Source organism: Diabrotica undecimpunctata, chromosome 10, assembly GCF_040954645.1.
Source record: "Diabrotica undecimpunctata isolate CICGRU chromosome 10, icDiaUnde3, whole genome shotgun sequence".
NCBI classification, from domain to species: Eukaryota; Metazoa; Arthropoda; class Insecta; order Coleoptera; family Chrysomelidae; genus Diabrotica; species Diabrotica undecimpunctata.
Genome location: NC_092812.1, coordinates 74,051,104 through 74,069,875, shown reverse-complemented (window position 1 = coordinate 74,069,875; position 18,772 = coordinate 74,051,104). Strand labels below are relative to the sequence as shown.

Genomic DNA, 18,772 nt, shown 5'->3' with positions numbered 1-18,772 from the left:
GGCATTTTCTAAGTTAGCGTTCAGGGCATATTGTAATGCTTCGCAGATTGCCAATAGTTCTCCTGTATATACCGTGCTAAAATTGAAGATTTTGTAAGAAGCAGTATAGTCATTGTGTGTGAAGGCACATCACATTCTTTTTTCTGATTTGAAGGAATCAGTATAAATATGTTGGTAATTCTTTTACTTACCAATCTTACTAAATTGGTTACTAGTTTTGTTTTTGTTTTGTTAACTTGTCTAGTAAGCGTTTTCTGGCTATCCAAGGGGGAGCGGTTAAGAGTTTGTTTTGGTATATTTTAGGAAAGACAATATTATTACCGGTCATGTCTTTCTTAGTAAGGGGGTTTAGATCTTTTCTTTTGAAGATATGATGTGTGGAAACGAGAAGCAAAGATATTGTTTCTGATGGGATTTTCACTATGTGCTGAAACGTTTGCAGCATATGCTAGACTAAGATATTGTCTTCTTAATTTCAGAGGCATTTCTCCTAGAGGCACTTTGGATTGTCTGCAACTCTTTTAAAAGTGATTGACTGGTAGATTCATACACTACTGAGCCATATTCGACTTTAGATCTAATGAGGCTTTTCTATACTGTCAATAGGATATCTTGATCACATCCCCAATTTTTAGTAGATAGGACTTTCATTATGTTCAAATATTGTTGACAAGATGTTTTAAGATGATAAATAAATATGTTGCTTAAAATTTAAATGTTTGTCAAAATTAATTCCAAGGAAATTGATACAATCAACATATTCTATTTTTTTTATTAAATATTGTAAGTTCTGGACTACTAAAATTACATTTTCTGGTGAAATGTATACATTTAGTTTTGTTGGAGCAAAATTTCATTCCCGATATCATCGCCCATTCTTCTAATGCACAAATAGTATCTTGTAAAGTTTGTTTAATTAGTTCTATGTTTCTTCCGTTACAATAAATTATGAGATCATCTGCGTATAGCCCATTCTTTACTGGTAGAATATCATTTTTCATAATACTGTTAATAGCAATAAGAAAAAGGGTAAAACTAATCGATGATCCTTGAGGTGTACCATTTTCCTGTATTCTTGTTTTAGAAATCAAATCGTCTACTTTTACTTGGAAGCTTCGGTTTTTTAAAAAGTCAGTGATGAAGTTTAAAATATATTCTTTTATACCTAATTTCTGTAAAGTTTTAATTATTTCATTGCGCAAAACTGTATCAAAGGCTCTGATTATAACAAAAAATGCCGCTATGCAGCTTTGACTATTTGATAGCGCTTCATGTATTTCGGACACGGATCTTTAGGAAATCCACTTTCTTTGTTAGATAGAACAGATCTCTGCTCGAGTATTCAAATAAGGCGTTGATTGATTAATTGTTTGAGCACTTTGCTCATTGCACATCCTAACGATTTTGGACGGTAGGAGTTTGAGTCTGAACGTGGTTTACCAGGTTTAACGATAGGTATTGTGTAAATAATATTCCAAGTTTTGGGTAACACTCCTTCAAACCATGTTTGTTGTAAATCTTAAGTAAATTAGCAGTCCCATTTGTAGCCAATTTTTTAAGAAAAATAATAGGAATATCATCTGGACCAGGACCAGAGTTGTTAATAAAATTTATAGATTCAGTTAACTCTTCTCTTAGTATTGGTGTATTTATTGGTAGGCTGTCGCTTTTATCATAATTAAATTCCACTGATTCTTTTTTGGTTTTGAACTGTAAAAACTCTTGAGAAAAGTTTTCATTACTTGAATATGACTCGTAGGATGAAGCTAATACATTGGCTATCTCAGATCTAGATCTCTATATTATATATCAATATATTCTAAATATCTTATTGTAGAGTTTGTGTGGCGTTCTAATATTTTTTTAATTTGTTTGCACACTATTGCTGCTGGGGTAGAACGATTTATTGTTAATAAAAGAAATTTTACTACTCCTTTTTGCTTCTTTTACTAGTTTGCTACTAATAGCTGTTAACTTCTTATATTTTTGTTTTTTGTATCTATTGAAGGCTTCTTTTTAGAATCTTGACAGTGATTGTTCCACCACGGTACTCCTATACGATTTCTTACTATTTTCTTTTTTCCCATGTAATGATGAATAATGACGAATTTCCCATTCTGCTGCGGAAAGTATGACGGAGGAACATTTATTCACTAACTCGTTTATATTGTCATTCGGAGATGGATCTGAAAAAGGAATTCAATTGATTCTTCACAAATTGTGTAAACGGTGACTAATCCCCTATTTCTGTATTCCACCTAGTGTAAGGTTGAATTTCTTATTTTTCTTCGAAATGTCCTCCTCAATTTTTTCTCCTTCGTAAGGATATAGTGACGTCATGTAATTTGTTTGACTATTTCTGTCCAATTATCTCTCTCATGTGCGTATTGTTTTGCTTCGGAGAATGAGTAACTAGTCATCTCCTTGATTTGGTCCGACCATCGTACTGGAGATCTTTTGGTATTTGGTTTGATATTGTGGTTGATAGTTGTGATGAGTCTAGTTTTTATGTTAAGTTCTGCTAGAATTGAGTTATTTGTGCGATGAGCGGTCCATGGTATGCGCAACATTCCACGGTAGACCCACATTTCAAATGCCTTTATACGCTTTGAATCGGCTTTTTTTATTGTCCAAGTTTCTGAAGCATAGGTGGCGATAGGAAATATCAATGCTTGAACAAGGCGTAATTTTGTGTTTTTTGTGATATCATCGTTCAAAACAACGCCTCGGAATAATTTCTTTAGGAGTTTTCCAAGCTTCTTTTGGTTTGCCTTTTAACTTTCTGTCAAATACTTTATCCTTTATAAGTTGACGAATTTGTTGTGGCCCTACAAAAATACATTCTTTAACTATGTTTCCATCCAACAAAATAAATAGGCCACATAGTAAGAATGACCGAGTTGGTGCCTCCAAAATACATGGATAGCCAAAGACTGGATAGAGGATGAAAAAGAGATGGGCCTAGAGCACAATTTTAGGACCAGGTGGAGGAAAACTAAAGAGTTTTGAAAGCACGAAAATGGAAATGAATGGAGACTGATTCTGGAACAGGCCAATACCCATAATTTTCCATCTAGTTCATTTGGTCCACTTAATTTATCAGTTGCTTAAGTTCTGGTGTATCATGTAAAAAGTTATTTCTCTAATTTCTCATAGCATATTAACGTCCTTTAATTTTTGTTAGCTATAAAGAATTACGTAAAAGTACAATAAGCATTTGTCTATACTAATAAAAATTCTATGTGCATTTTCTGCATTGTTTTTCTGACCTACAAATATGCCCATGCGCGCATTATGTAATAGAAGGCTTTTTCTGCGTGTAGCGGAACATCCGGTGTAAAAATAGCTGTCTGGATGGATACTGCAGAAACTCTGTAAGATGTTAAGTATGTTTTAATGGTGTAAAGGGGGGCACTAAGTAATAATTAAAAATATTTTGCAGACCAGAGTCACCTTGAAGATATTTCTGTATCGCGTAGCCGCAAATGATTCGCAAACCCGTTTTGTCAACTGAATCATCGTTAGACCGAGAAAGATGAGCCTAAAATTGTAATATCAAGATAAATTAAAGTAGATTTAAAAAAAATAGCTGTATCAGTAAATATATTTATTAAAACGATGCCCTACACAGAAAACCTTTAAACTGTCAAACTGTATCAGTAATAATTCATAAAATATACTTAACATATTTTGTAGAATCATCTACAGATTGACATGGAAAATATTCATCTGAAGCTCTCTTTTAGTTAAACAAAGATATATCAAGATGTAACCGCTCCGCCCCGAAATGCATCCAGTGCGGGGCGAACCCAGTAATTTCGAAATGACATTCCGAGTCTAGGATTCATTTGTGCGCATTTTATTTTATCACTACTACTGTCACTGACACTATACACTGTATTATCTGTTTACACAGTACTACCAGTTTACACTGTGTTACCAGTTTTAGTGAACTCAGTAGTACTATGTTTAGTACCATCAATAGTAGTAAATGTGAAGAAAACTTGAAAACTTCCGCGGTATTTAGTGCTACCGATCACAACGGGTCTTTCGGCGGTCTTATAAAATTTGCTTTTAATTAATTTAATATATCCCACAGTCTCTCTACTCAGGCATGTTTCATATAATTTCGATGTACTATAATTCCGAACATCAATAGCTTAACCCTAGAAGGACCAAGGGTGGGTTAAAAAGTATCCACAATATTGCATTACATTCGATTTTCTAAGTTATGATGAGAAATGATGAGAATTAGTAGGTGTCAGTATACTACTTCTGTATTACATGCTATAATTAGCATTTGTATAATTTAATTCATTTCCTCTTACTTTTATAAACAATTTACGGTGGACTATAGATAACCCCCTCTTGGTCCATTTTGGAACTGACAGTTATCTAGACTGCTCGGTAGTTTACGGCTGACAACGTCGTAAATACGGGTAAACAGTTACGTCGAAATGATATTTTGGAGTATTTGAACTGCCTCTGCTGTGTAAGGTTGTCGTCTCGTGCTTTTATATTGTTTAGCGCAGTTTGAAGCATTTTTTCGTATATAGTATTATACATTATAAGAAAACTGAAAATGACTAAATATTTACCGCAGAAAGAATTAGAAGAATTGGTAGCAAACCTCTCTGATTTTGAGGTTCGATCAGACATTAGTTCCGGCAACAGTAACTCAGACGTGAGTGAAAACTAAAGATCATATTGAAGTGTTCAACGAAGACGACGACATTGAAAATTCAACTAAGGATAGTTCCAGTTTCGATGCAATTGATGAAAACTGTGACACTCCACATGTATATAAATCAAAGTCAGGAAGAATCTCCTTAGCCCACCCACCACGTCCAATGCGGCGAGCTGTACCAAACATTTTTTATGAGCAATCAGGACTTCGACACAAAGGCAAAGAAGAAAATATATTGGAGTCGTTCCAAAAATTCTTTACTCCGAAAATACTGCAAAGTCTTGTGCGGCATACCAATGAAGAAACTGAGCGTACAAACGTGCCAAAAACGTAATGATGACACCAAATTATCACGATTTGTGGTCTAACAAATTCGGCAGATCATCGTATATTGCACCGATTAGTCGAAACAGATTTCGAGAAGTGACAAAAATTTTAAGATTTGACGATAAAACCACCACAGCTGAGAGGAAACAGGCAGACAAGTTTGAACCTTTACGTAAGATGTTTGATTTGCTCAACGATACATTTTTGAGATATTTTACACGAGGTATGAACGTCGTAATAGATGAAATGTTATTGTTATTTCGAGGCAAATGTCCGTTCAAAGTTTTCATGAAAGAAAAGCATGGTAAATATGGTGTTCTTACGAATACTTGCAGATTGTTAAACTCGTTAGGTTTAGTGTATGGAGATTTATGCAGGATAATACGAAGGCAGCACACCAGCATCCAGTGGTCCACAGAGAATAGTAAAAAGATTGTTGTCGTCGATTCGAAACTTTGGACGTAACATAACGACGGACATATTACACTTCTGTGGAGCTTGCAGACGATCTCCACAAAAACTTGATCTGACTTTAGTTGGCACTTTCCAACAAAATTGCAGGCATATACCGGAAGTACTTAAGAAAACGGAAGGAAGGCAATTGTATTCAAATATGTTTGCATTTTCAGATCCAAAGTTTGGAAACCCACCAGTTACTCTTCTTTCTTATGTAACAGATCAGAAGCCTACAAAGATACTTCTCTTTCTATCAACCCAGAATTCTGATGATGTTGTAAGCGGTGAATACAAAATACATCAGATATCAATCTTTTTTATAATGAGACTATAGGAGGTGTTGATACGTTGGATCAGATGGCGAGAAAATATACGTTGAGCGATCGACGCGAAGATGGCGACTCTCAGTATTTTTACTTTGTTGGAAATTGCAGCCATCAATGTGTACTCTCTATTTACTCTCACTTTTCCAAATTAAAATGAAAATAAGAGCAATCGTCGTCGTTTGTTTCTACAAGAATTGGAACTTGCCTTAACTCTATATCTTATTGAAAGAAGAGCTGCAAATTTAAATGAATTTCAACATTTTGTACTGCATGCCATGGAAAATATACTCGAACGCAAACTTTTTCAAGTTGTACCTTCAACACCATCCCAACATGAAAAGGGACGGTGCCATTTATGTTGCAAATTAGCAAAATCTAAAAGAGTAAATACCAATAAGTTGGCAAAAATAGAAATGGTTTGTTCAAAATGCCAGAAGTATATATGCGGTCGGTAAGCACAGTAAGAAATCAAATGTTTGTGTATTCTGCAATGATACCAATTCTACTGAAGCCGAAGACTCCGGGTATTATGTCCAAATATTAGTATGATTGAAAATATTCTGGTTTTTTCCTAATAAGTATAAAATATTTTGCTGCAACTCTATTGCCACAGTTCCACTTGTTCTGATTCCCTTTTAGAGTTTCTTACACAATATCATCCATTATACATTTAGCATTAAGTTACAACACCCTGAAAATTACTATACCAATACTAGTTGATACTCCATCATACATGTCTCACAGCTTTCACTTTTTCACCGGCAACTCTTTTCTTTCTCGATGGCCTCTATAGAACCTCTCGAGGTTTTCTATCATCTTTTTTTCGGGTTCTGAGGTTATGGGAAGAAATATTACTTAAAATCCAGTATTTCCTTCTTGAACTTTTATTACAAATTTCATTCTTTGATGTACAGTACGTGTCACATTACTAGGAACGTAATTGCTACAGCTAATTGACGTATTGGGCTTTAGGTGAGTTGGCTTATAGTGAGAGACCCGTTCTCACATATAGCTGTGACTGACTACTTGTCGAAGCAAAAGTTAGGGATTGGCGCATTAGTGGTTTTGGGTTTTACATTCCCGTTCACGTCTGATCACGTTTATTTGTTTGTCGGTCTGTTATAAATAAAACACTTAATTGTTGCTTAAACGCTTCTGCTATTTGCCGTTTTTAATAAGCACTTTAATTATTTAACATTACGTAAGTAATACACAACAAGTCTAACAGACTGTTTTTGACAATTTATGTCCAACATTGATATTTTGCCAACATTTTTCAAGTTTGTTCAGAGAATCTATTAATGTATGGTAAGGATATTATAGTGTTTGTTTAATTTAATGACATTACTATTACTATTGCTAGGTATGGCTTGGGTTTGTATTGGATTGGTATCGGAATTAGATTAATTTCTGATATTCTGCCTTTTTTTTTTAATTAGATAGTTGTAAAATTCTGATAGATAATTTTCTTTTTCTAAGATATCTTTAACTTTTTTTCAGATTTTCGGAATGGTAATGTGGGCTAGATAGCCTGGAGAAGAAGCAGAGCCCCAGCAGAAGAGATTTGGAGGAATTATGTCACATAAGCCTAAATGATATAAATCAAAATCTGGTAAGTGATTTGAAGTACTTTGGACTAGTACTAGATTCAGGATTTACTTGTTATTAGTACAGAGAACTAATAACCAAGAATGCAGTTACTAGTTTAATGGTAGCTAATCGCTCTCATACGAAAAAGGGGGTTAAAACCATATCTTTTATATTGGATCTAAAACGCGGAATTAAACTAGCAATAATAATTATATGCATCAGTGTTATGTGGCCAAACAAAAAAGTGTCACCGTCAAATTACACAAGATTCAAAGACTTGCTTTTCTTCAAAGTCTGTGAGGTGCATACCAACGGCAGCTATAGATGCTCCCTCCTCTGCTTCTCGTTATCATGTGGGAGACGAGGTGGGATATTATAACCTACGGGAAAACCGTATGGATATAGGGATACAGAATATATATTTTTGCTGCATAAAATAAAGCTGTTTACTGAAGACTTGTGCCACAAACTCTGTGGCAGAGAACATAAAATAATCAATCATATGTTGCTAGACTGTAAATCGCAGGTGGCAACACTTTTAAAGACTACAAAAAAAATTCAAAGATATATGGTACCCATTCTGGGTACAGAGTAGCCCAATACTGAAATTGGTATTTATGAAGAAATTAAATATGCCAATTGGCTAAAGTACAACCAGTTTATAACAGACAGCTTTTAGAAAAAAAATCTATTTTTCCTTGCCTCTCATTATATTTATGTCGAATACCTGTCACTAATGTTTAACTAGATTTTCGATCTAGTTTTAGAATATTATAATGAGTCTAATTAGTGTGTTTAATATAAAATAATAATATTTATTTATTTAGAATGCGTCTTTAATGACTTTCTTCTAATTTTATTGTTTTTCTACTGAATATTTTATTTCATCATCAACTGTCCAGCTAAATAACTTGTTCAATTATTTTGTTTTCTATTGCTAATTTGCATTTGAGTGGGTTCTTAAAAATCACCACAGGTTTAGTGTGTAAAGGATCTGATATAGAATATATTTTTCCTTTTTGAAATTATTTATTTATAGATATATACATATATATATATATATATATATATATATATATATATATATATATATATATATATATATATATATATGGAATATATTTAATGGTTGAATACCAGAGGTTTTATCGGTCAATAATTGGCAAATAAAAGACGTCAACTACTTTATTGCTTTATATATATATATATATATATATATATATATATATATATGTGTGTGTGTGTGTATTTTAGTATCCAGGCATAAAAGGACTATCTCTAGGCGATAATTGAGAGGTATTGCCTGGTCTAAATCTAACATTTCCTTCTCAAACAATGACCTGAATGCAATTTCGCTCTCAAACATGATAACACCGCAACTTTTGGAAGCCAGCCACCATTATTACAAATTATAACTAAATCATGCCTCTTTGTGTTAGCTTGACACGCGTAGTCTCTTTGTTTCTTAATTTATTTTCTAAAATGTCTCACCTACGCCTCTAAACTTCAAATATACTTCACTCTTGACCTTTAAAATTCGAGAAAAAAAATATTCTTTTGTTTAATTGCTTATTATTTCACTCACTGTACAAAGAAACCAAGAAAATCTCATTTTTTAATATGTCATTGATTTCTATAGATTATATATTTTTAATACTTACTTTTTATTAAAAAAAAAATATTTATCATAGTTTTTTTGCAAAGTTATGGAAGTGTGATAAATGCTTGATGAATGGAGAAACCTTCATGGGCGTAGCTACCGCTGTATCATCCGTATCAATTATACGGGGCCTCCGACATAAAGAGACCCTCAACATGTCGAAAAAAAAAAAAATTTAAAAAGTATTCCACATTTTCACTATTAGGTCGTATAGGTAATTCCAATACAAAGACTAATTTTACTGCTGCCATAATATTCTTAGTCGATTTGGTTTGACGACTATATCGTGAAATGAGAACGCCTTATAGATTTATTGCAGAAGATGTCTAAATCCTTAGTAGAAAACTTTGTATCTACTAGTGTAACAATTCGCATCCAGTGTCAGCTGTAACTTATTAGAGGGTTTAGGCACATTACAGTAGAGTAAAAGGAGCCCTAAAAAGAATGATTTAAAATAAACTAAGATTATATTATTATAACTTGAATTTTATTTTATTCCTAGATTCTTCTGTGCCGCATAGTCTGCCAAGAAGTTTCAAAAATTGAAAAAGATAACACCGAAACTCCAAATAAAAGTGAAGAAGTTGTTAATATATCTTCGTTAGATTGAGAAAATTTTGGTAACAGCCTCACCGAATACGAACAAAAAATGATTTTTAAATTGGGCCCATTTAAAGCTCAAGGGCCGTTTCTAAAGGATCCACAAATAAAGCTACCTTTTTTAATTTATTAGCATTCCTACTTAAATGAGGATGGAATAAAAATTTTAAGTTTGTCTGAAGCCCTTCCATGTCTTTCTCGGGCGTTCACTTCTTCTTCTTTGCAGTGGTCTCCACTCCAATGTGTTCTCCAATTTGTTTCGTTCAATTTTAGTCTCACTGAAGTCATGTTTAGTAATTGAAAAACTCGAAGAAACTTGTATGACTCAAAATTCCTAATTTCAGAGTGGTTTAGCACTTAATTATTTCGATCTGCTTTTCCAACAAGTAGATATTCGATATTATCCATATTTATCGTCAAACCCATGCCTTATATACTTCGTCCAACTCTCTGATCATATATCTTACATCCTCCTCATTATCAGCTAGTATGACTTGGTCTTCAGCAAAGTGCAAAGTGAAGAGTTTATCATTATCTATAGATATATCCATGTATCTCCATCGTCGTAGTGCTAAATTTAATTAAATTTTAAATAAGGTTGGACCCATTGCCAACCTTTTTTTAATTCTTTAGTAATTGGAAATTCGTCGGAAAGCTTTTTTCCGACTTTGACACTATCGGTCATATTCGTATACATATTTTTAACAGTTTGAATATATTACTTACACTATTCTGCTTCATTGTAGGCCACAAGTTAGTGAGGAATATGCTATCACAGGTTTCTTTGAGATCTCCGAATATCAGATTTATGTCTAAGTTTCTGACTGTTCTTTTTTCTAAAAGCTGCTTTAGGCAAAACAGGTTGTCAGTACAAGACCTTCCTGCATGGAATCCACTTTGCTCCTCCTCTTTCGAAACTTGCTTCTCTATTATTTGTTTTATAATCTTTTCGTAAATTTGAGAAACAGAGTTAGTTTGTTACACTTAAGCCTTTATAGTTGTAGCACTTTGTTTTGTCATTTTTTTATGGATGTTTGATACGAAGGCTGTTTTCATTCGAGTGGCAGTTCTTCGACCCTCAAAAAGTAATTAAATACAAAAGCGAGTAGGTGTAGTATCGAGTCCATTTTATACTTCAAAAGTTCAATGGGGAGACCTGTACCTCTATAATCCAGTCCATTTTTCATTGTAATTAGGCCTTTCTTTACTTCAGTTGGTGTTATTGAGTTTTCTTCTAAAAACATTGGCAATGCCTTTGACTTGTCATTATCTTCTGCATGAACTCGCGGACAGCTCCCAATACGTCGGCCTTAAAATGAATATGACAAAAACAAAAACAATGACCAACACAGACGATCCCAGACGTATAACTATAAATGGCAATGAGATAGAATAAGTCCAGAATCCAGAATTTGGCCTAACCAAGACCAAATTCTGAAACTTGACAAGAAAACCAAAGTGCGGAAATCACTATAAGAGGAAGACTGGCATGGGCAGGATTTGAAAAACTCAGTTGAATACTGAAGAACCGCAACATACATTAAAACTTGAGGAGAAAAATGTTCATCCAATCCATCCTTCCTATCATGACATATGAAAGTCAAACCTGAACCCTAACCAAGACAAACATAAATAAACTAGCCACAATGGAAAGGGCAATGGAAAGTGAAATATTAGGTATACGACTGTCAGATAAAAACAGGAACGACTGGGTAAGATCAAAAACAAAAGTTAAGCATATCACAATAAAAATTTCCAAACTTAAATGAAGCTTCGCAGGTTACAGTGCTAGACAAAACGACCAACGTTAGAACGCCACAATACAACATTGAAGACCTTACAAAGGTAGATGACCAAGAGGAAGACCACAAATGAGATGGGTGGACGACATAAAAAGAATAGCCGGAACAAATTAGAAGTATGTTGCTCATGATAGAGATCGATAAAAGGAGTTGGGAGAGGCCTATGTCCAAAAATGGACAAGAGAAAGCTAAGAAGAAGAAGAAGAAGAAACTTATTATCTTCAGTAAGAAATTGTGGACGATTTTCAGTCAATAGATTTTGATAATAATCTTACCAATATTTTAGCGGTATTAGGTTGATACGAACTTTTTCCTTTCTATCCGTTCTTGGGAATATTATTGTTCTCTTGTTTAAGTTTAATCTTATTCTGTAAAGAAATGCTGTCGACTAATCTTTTATTAAAGTATTTATATTGCACCTTTGCATAAAAAGGTGTGTGCCTTCACAAGATAATGGTCCGTTTCATATTTTGGCCCTTTGTAAACTCTTAAATCGTATGCTGGGTCCATGTATATGTGTGACTGTCTTAATGTTTGTAAAATCCATTCTTTATACGTAGTAAATATTGCTGATATATTTCTATGAGCCTATCTTCTTCTTGACTGGCCTTACAACTCGGGTTGAGTCTTCACCGCATCCACTATAGCCCTCCATCCTCTATAATCTTGCGTTTCCATTTCCCATTGTTGTAGTCAAATTCTAGATAAATCGGCTTCAACATCGTCCTTTCATCTTTTTCTGGGACGGCCTACTGATCTTTTAACGTCTGACCTCTCAAAAAATACTGTCTTTAGTATTCGATCTTCCTCTGATCTTACCACAGAACCTGCTCATCTTATTCCTTTAGCTTTTATATGTCTGATGATGTTTTCAGTACCGTACAGAGTCAAAAATTCAACATTGTGGCGCCTTCTCCACTTTCCTGTCAATTCGTCTCTTTGAGGGGAAATATCATTCTGAGAACCTTCCTTTTTAATACCAGTAGATTACTTATTTCCCGCTGATATAGAGTCCATGTTTCACTTGAGACCTCTCTTTCTAAGTGGGTATCATCTGTAATTACCGTTCTCAGATATTTAAACTCTTTTACTATTTCGAATGTGTGGTCATTAATAGTTATGTTTCGCCTAACTCTTGGTTTTATATTTTTGGTTACTAGCATGTATTTTGTCTTCTCTTCATTTATTCGAAGACCCATACTACTTGATTCCCCATCGAGTTGTGAAAACACCTCTCTCACGTTTATTGTACAATCAGTGACTGCATTTAGATCATCAGCAAAGGCCAACAATAGTTTTGATCCTCGATTCGCAAATGCCACCATGGCGACCATCATGACAATCTGTATTTTGCAAACTGCTGCTCTGAAAAGATTTGTGGTTGTTGTGTTAAACCACGTACGTAGATTTTTCAGCCAGGAAATCCTTCGCCTTCCTGGTCCTCGTTTTCCTCCTACTTTTCCTTGTAGAATTAATTGCAGCAAACCATATCTTTCGCTGTTCCTCATAATGTGACGATATTTTACTTATTGCATACTCTATGGCCAAATTAAATAGCAACTGTGATAAGGGGTTTTGTCTAATTCATTGTAAAAGCTGTAGCTTTCTTTATCTGTACTATCAGATGTAGGTGCGTATGCTGTAATGATGTTTATATTGCACACACATTTAATATATACTGGGATAAAATTTTTGATGCAGGCTTTGCAAGATAAAGACTTTAGAGTAAAAATCAGTGGTTAACTGATCAATAATCTTACATAAGATGACGAGACTGTTATTTTATATGACAGTCTCCAGGGCCTTCAAGAGTTAATGGATTGCGTAAACACAACAGGAAGAGAAATGGGTCTAAAAATGACTGTTTCTAAGACATAATGTATAATATTCAGTCGTCAACCTTACGGCAATGTGATACCTTACAGATATATCAACAAAACGTTGAGAGAGTTACTCACTTTAAATATCTGGGATGCTACCTTACAGACTAACGAGATTCAAGTAAAGAGATCAAGTGCAGAATTGAAGCAGCCTACACAGCGTTTCTAAAAATGAAATATTTAGGGCATGTTCTTAGAGGAGACCGGTACATAATCCTTATCCAGCTTATCATGAAAGGTAAAATCGAGGGCAGCAGAGGAATTGAAAGGAAGACGTTATGGCTCAAGAACATTCGCGATTGAATAAGAATACGCAGTGCAGAACAACAATTTTGATACCTCGTGACTTTATTTTTAATTTTTGTTAAGAAAACGACTTTATTTTGAATAAAATGTTTTACTTCAGTTTTAATTGTATTGCCAAATGTAGAACTAAGCATGTTTAAAACATGGCTGATTCCATCTGCGCGAACGAAATGCGCGTACTTATCTTGACAAGCAGAGTGGGCATTCTGATTGTTTATTATTCTGTGTCTATATAAATATAAGTGAAGTTAGATGTCTGTCTCCCTTCTACACGTAATTTGACAGGTTATGTCAAAATAAGGGATCTTTAAATAAAAGTTCTCTGGCCTTTATTTAACTTAAATACAGGCGTCCTGTATTTTATTCTTTCTTTATATGCCGTCTTCTACCGAAGGTTGGCGACCATCAAACGATAGGTTTCTCTGTTTTGTGCCACATGTATTATGTTCGCGGCTTCTGGTATTTGAAACCATTCTCTCAAATTTCTCAGCCAGGATTTCTTCTTTCTACCCAAACCTCTTCTACCTTCAATCTTGCCTTCCACGATAAGCTGTAGCAGACTGTACTTATCATTACGGAACACATGGCCCAGGTATGACGCTTTCCTCCTTTTAACAGTTGTTAACAATTCCATCTCTTTACCCATTCGTCTTAATACCTCTGTGTTGGTCACTCTGTCTGTCCAAGGTATTCTCAGTATGCGTCGATACAGCCACATTTCTAGAGCCGCTAACTTCTTTATAGTTGCTGCTGTTAACGTCCACCCTTCAACTCCGTAAAGTAGCGTAGAGAGTACGTAGCATTTCGTGGCGCGCCATCGGAGGTTAACGCTTAGGTGGTGGTTGCTTAAGAGCTTTCTCATTTTGATGAATTTGGATCTTGCTATTTCAATTCGGATCTTAATCTCTACATCTGGGTCCCACTTATCATTTACTGTATATCCCAGATATTTAAATCGGTGTACTCTTTCAATACGTTCGGCTTCAATATTCAATGTATATAAAGGACTTGTCCAAAGGACAATGTATTTTATTAAAGGACCAAAATAAAGGACACACAACTGCGCATGCGTATATGTCAAAATAAAGTAAGTAAAAATAAATATCTCTTCAATAACTCTCTGTTTTACCGACTTCCGGTACTTTTCACATAATTGTTACTTTTAAGTAAAAATGGTCGCTTTGGTGTTACTTAAAGTGTAGGTATGGGGAGGAAGGTACAGAAAAACGTTACGGTGGGTTACATAAGAGGGACAGAGGGTCCAAATCTTTAAAAATTGCATTACTTAAGACTGAACGCCCCTTTGAGCATGTCTGCAAATAATGTTACAGGACAAGAAAAAGATAAAATATACATGCTTTACTATGAAGTATCTCGTTAAACTTTGTTAAAAAAGTCCTATGGAGATAACTCTAGTTGCAAGTACGACTTTGTAACTAAATAAATTGCAAATTTGCATCGAACCATTGACTCACTCTGTACAATCAAATATTCAGCTAATTGTTAAAGCCGATACCGGTGCCGATATTTTGTTTAACGCTTGAATGTCATAGCGGTACATTGGTCTGTGACCTTCATTGGACCTGGATTGTTGTGGGATTTAGAAAATTAAATTATTTGTTAATGTTATACAATCTTTGATAATATCCACAAATAAAGAAGTGGACAATTGCACGGCTCACTTATCACAAGACTTTATATATTAAATATCACATTTAATCACTATCAACATTATTGATTGGGATTTACCATAAAAAAACAAGAAAAAATTATACTATTTTCGTTGGGAATAACCCGTAATATAAGTTTAAAATAAGTTTATTTTTGACGTTTCGATTTCCAATTCGAAAATCGTTCTCAAAATATGAACATTAAAAAATTAAACAAATTTTGTTTTTTGTTACTTGGTGAAAAATTCTTCTAATAATTTAATTTTATCTGACTCATTCATATTGACAATTCAGACATAGAGAGAACTTTTACGAGCAAATTCGTTACAATTCCACTTTTTCCAATTTTGCTTTAAAATTTTCGCTGTACGTCAGGGATGAACATTCTTTTTCGCAGGGAGGCAATCGTCCAAAATTAAAATCTTGAGGAATCTGCATTTCTCTTCCGGTGATCATCATCGATAGAGAATAACCAGTTGCTTCATGTACGGAACTTATATCATCATCATCAATTAGCCTATATTTGTCCACTGCTGAACGTAGGCCTCCCGTAAAATTTTCCACCTATTTCTATCTTGTGCTTCTTGCATCCAGTTTGTGGTGATGCGCTTGCTATTGACAAATAGTTCTATTATGTCTTTCCACCATTCCGTCTGATTGGAGATGGAAAGGCGTAGTGCGAGTTTTCTTAATACCCAAGATGTTCATTAATTGTTGCCATAATTCTAATTCAAAATTTGCTCCTTGATCAGAATATAACTCTAAGGAAACTCCATGTCTTGATACGACGTGTGTTATGAATGCTTCTGTTACTGTAGTTACAATGCGTCACAATGGAACAGAAATTTGCCATCTTCTCTTGGATAGGCTAGGATAGGTGCTGTTGTAAGTCGTTTTTTTAAATGTATGAATTCGATGTCCAGTCAAATTTAATGTTGTTTTCAATTACTGGATAAAGGGACTTAGCAATGCGGCCAAAATCTTTAATAAATTTTCAACAATATAGTCAGAGTCCCAGAAAACTTCTAATTTCCTTTTTTTTTCTGGTTTAGGTTAATCTTTAATAACTGAAACTTTCTGTGGATCAGGTTTAATTTCTTTTTCTGAAACGATATGTCCTAAATAGTATGCCTCTCTTTGAATTTCTTAATCTGTCAAATACATCGCTTAAGTTTTTCAGATGTTCGTCAAAGTTTTTGGACATAATCATTATATCGTCCAGATATACTAGACATGTTTTCCAGGTAGGTTCTCTTAAACCTATCTTTAGTAGACGTTCAAAAGAGCTGGAGTATTACAAAGACCAAATGGTAGAACCTGGAACCTGTAGAGACCACGACCAGTTAAAAAGCTGTTTTGTCTTGATTATCAGGATGTAGTTCTACTTACTAGTAGCCACTTTTTAAATCCGGAGTCGAAAACCATTTAGGACCTGATAAAGTGTTTAGTGTATTATCTATTCGTGGCAATGGATAACTGTCTTGTTGTGTAACCTGGTTTAATCTTCTGGAGTCTACACAAAAGCGAGTAGATCCGTCTTTTTTAGTTACTAAGACTACTGGTGAACACCAGGGGCCCGAAGCTTCTTCGATAATATAGTCATTTATCATGTTTTGTATTGTGTTTTTACCTTTTTTTTTCTAGCAAATGTTATTCTCCGTGATGTTTGACGAATTGGTGTTGTATCTATAGTATCAATTCTATGTTGAACTTCACTAGTACGCCCTGTAGATTTTTCGGATTCGAAGATGTAGTTTTCATTAATAAATTCATTAATTTTGTCTTATTGTTTCAAGAGGCCAGCGTCAACTGGGTAACTTGAAGCTGTACTCGTCTTTAAATATTTTTCGCACTTGATTATTTTTTCTATTGTCGTACAGAATGCTATTTGTTGTTCTTTATTAAATTTAAAATGCCTTTTTGATAAATTAGCAACCCTTACTGGAATCATCTTATCTACATTAACGAGGCACCTGGTTATTAAAATTCCGTCACAACCAGTTCCTCGCTTTTCACAACGCCGAAATGTAGACCTTCAGGTTTTTGACTTAGTCTCGCCAGGATGCTACTTTCAAAATGTTGAGGAATTTCTGTATCTTCGCTCACTATATCTCTTGCTTGAGGTATCGATTCTTCTAAATTTAATACAACCTCCTTATTTTCAATAAAAAAAAATTTATTTTGAAGATCTATGATGAATTTGTTTTACACAATACCCATTTCAAGAACGCATTCATCTGTAATATCGGCTACAAGAAATATGTGTTTTATAAAGGTGTTTCCAATCTGTATGGTTGCCATTATCTCTTAATGAATTGGAATGGTATAACCTGAAGATATTTCAAGAACTAAGTTTGTTTAAGTGGGTTGTAGTTTTTCATTCAGAAATCCGGTTCAAATATAGGATCTGGTTGCACGTGTATCAATAATAAAGGTGCATTTTTGATTGTCAACGTAGCTTTTAAGTAGTAAATTCTGTTCATTTTTATTTAAAGAATAATCGCGATTTAGGGGCTTTTATTAAATACATCCGAAGTCCGCCCCTTATCGACATCTGTATTTTTTGCCGCCAATATTGTTCGTCCAATAATGGTTTTTGAACTGATGATTTATGTCCGGAAATATATGCTGAATACGCTAGGCTTAGCAAATTAATAATAATTTTACTTGAGAATTGCCAAAAACTATGTTGAGATTTTGGAGTTAGAGTGGGCTTATTGTTGAGAGAGATAGGAAACCGGCTTAGTTCTAATCCCTACTCCCTGCTGTTTACTGGGTGAGCAATGAGACTATGGACTCCTAGCGGGGATAACTTATCTAGTGTTATTGTTATCGACCAGGGTTAAAATGATTAAATTACTAATATAGGGGTTAGTGATAGAAGGGTGAAATGAATACCTAAATGTACGGGTATGTGATATTTAATACATATTGAATACAAATGGAGATAAATGTAGAATATCCACAGAAAATCATATAAAAATAATCTCATTGTGACAGGAACAATAAAGGAAGGAAGAGAAATTAGAATACATACATCTGCATTTGTTTTTACTGGTTATTTTTATCTGCGTCTAAGTGCAATAAAAATGATTTTTTTATGTGCTGAAAATTAAAATCTGTTTTTTCTTGATACCTTTTTTCGTAATCTACAAACAAAAAGGATTACTACATCGGCATAAACTTCACCGGCTTTTATAAGCGTATGGTTATATGTTACTGCATTTGACTTTATAAATAGACCATCAAGTTACAATTGAACGAGAAAAAAAAAACAACAGAATAAACACAATGGCACACATACGGTTCAGTGTCAAATCCGTAAAAACAAGCGCGTCATGCAATATGCATTCCATAAATATGTATAACAGTTTTTATATTGTATTTGGTGTTACGTTGTCTGGACAATTGTAGCGGTATCAATGTTGAATATTTATTTTATTGCATCATATATTGCATGATTTATTG

General features: G+C 34.1%; 1 long non-coding RNA gene across 1 annotated transcript in view; it reads left to right on the top strand.

Moving 5' to 3' along the window:
• The window catches only part of LOC140452460 (uncharacterized), a 407,073-nt gene that overhangs the window by 260,854 nt on the left and 127,447 nt on the right, over window positions 1–18,772 (top strand). The window contains exon 3 of the long non-coding RNA XR_011952193.1: window positions 7,297–7,408. This is a non-coding gene — a long non-coding RNA (uncharacterized lncRNA). The remainder of the gene's footprint in view (window positions 1–7,296; window positions 7,409–18,772) is intronic.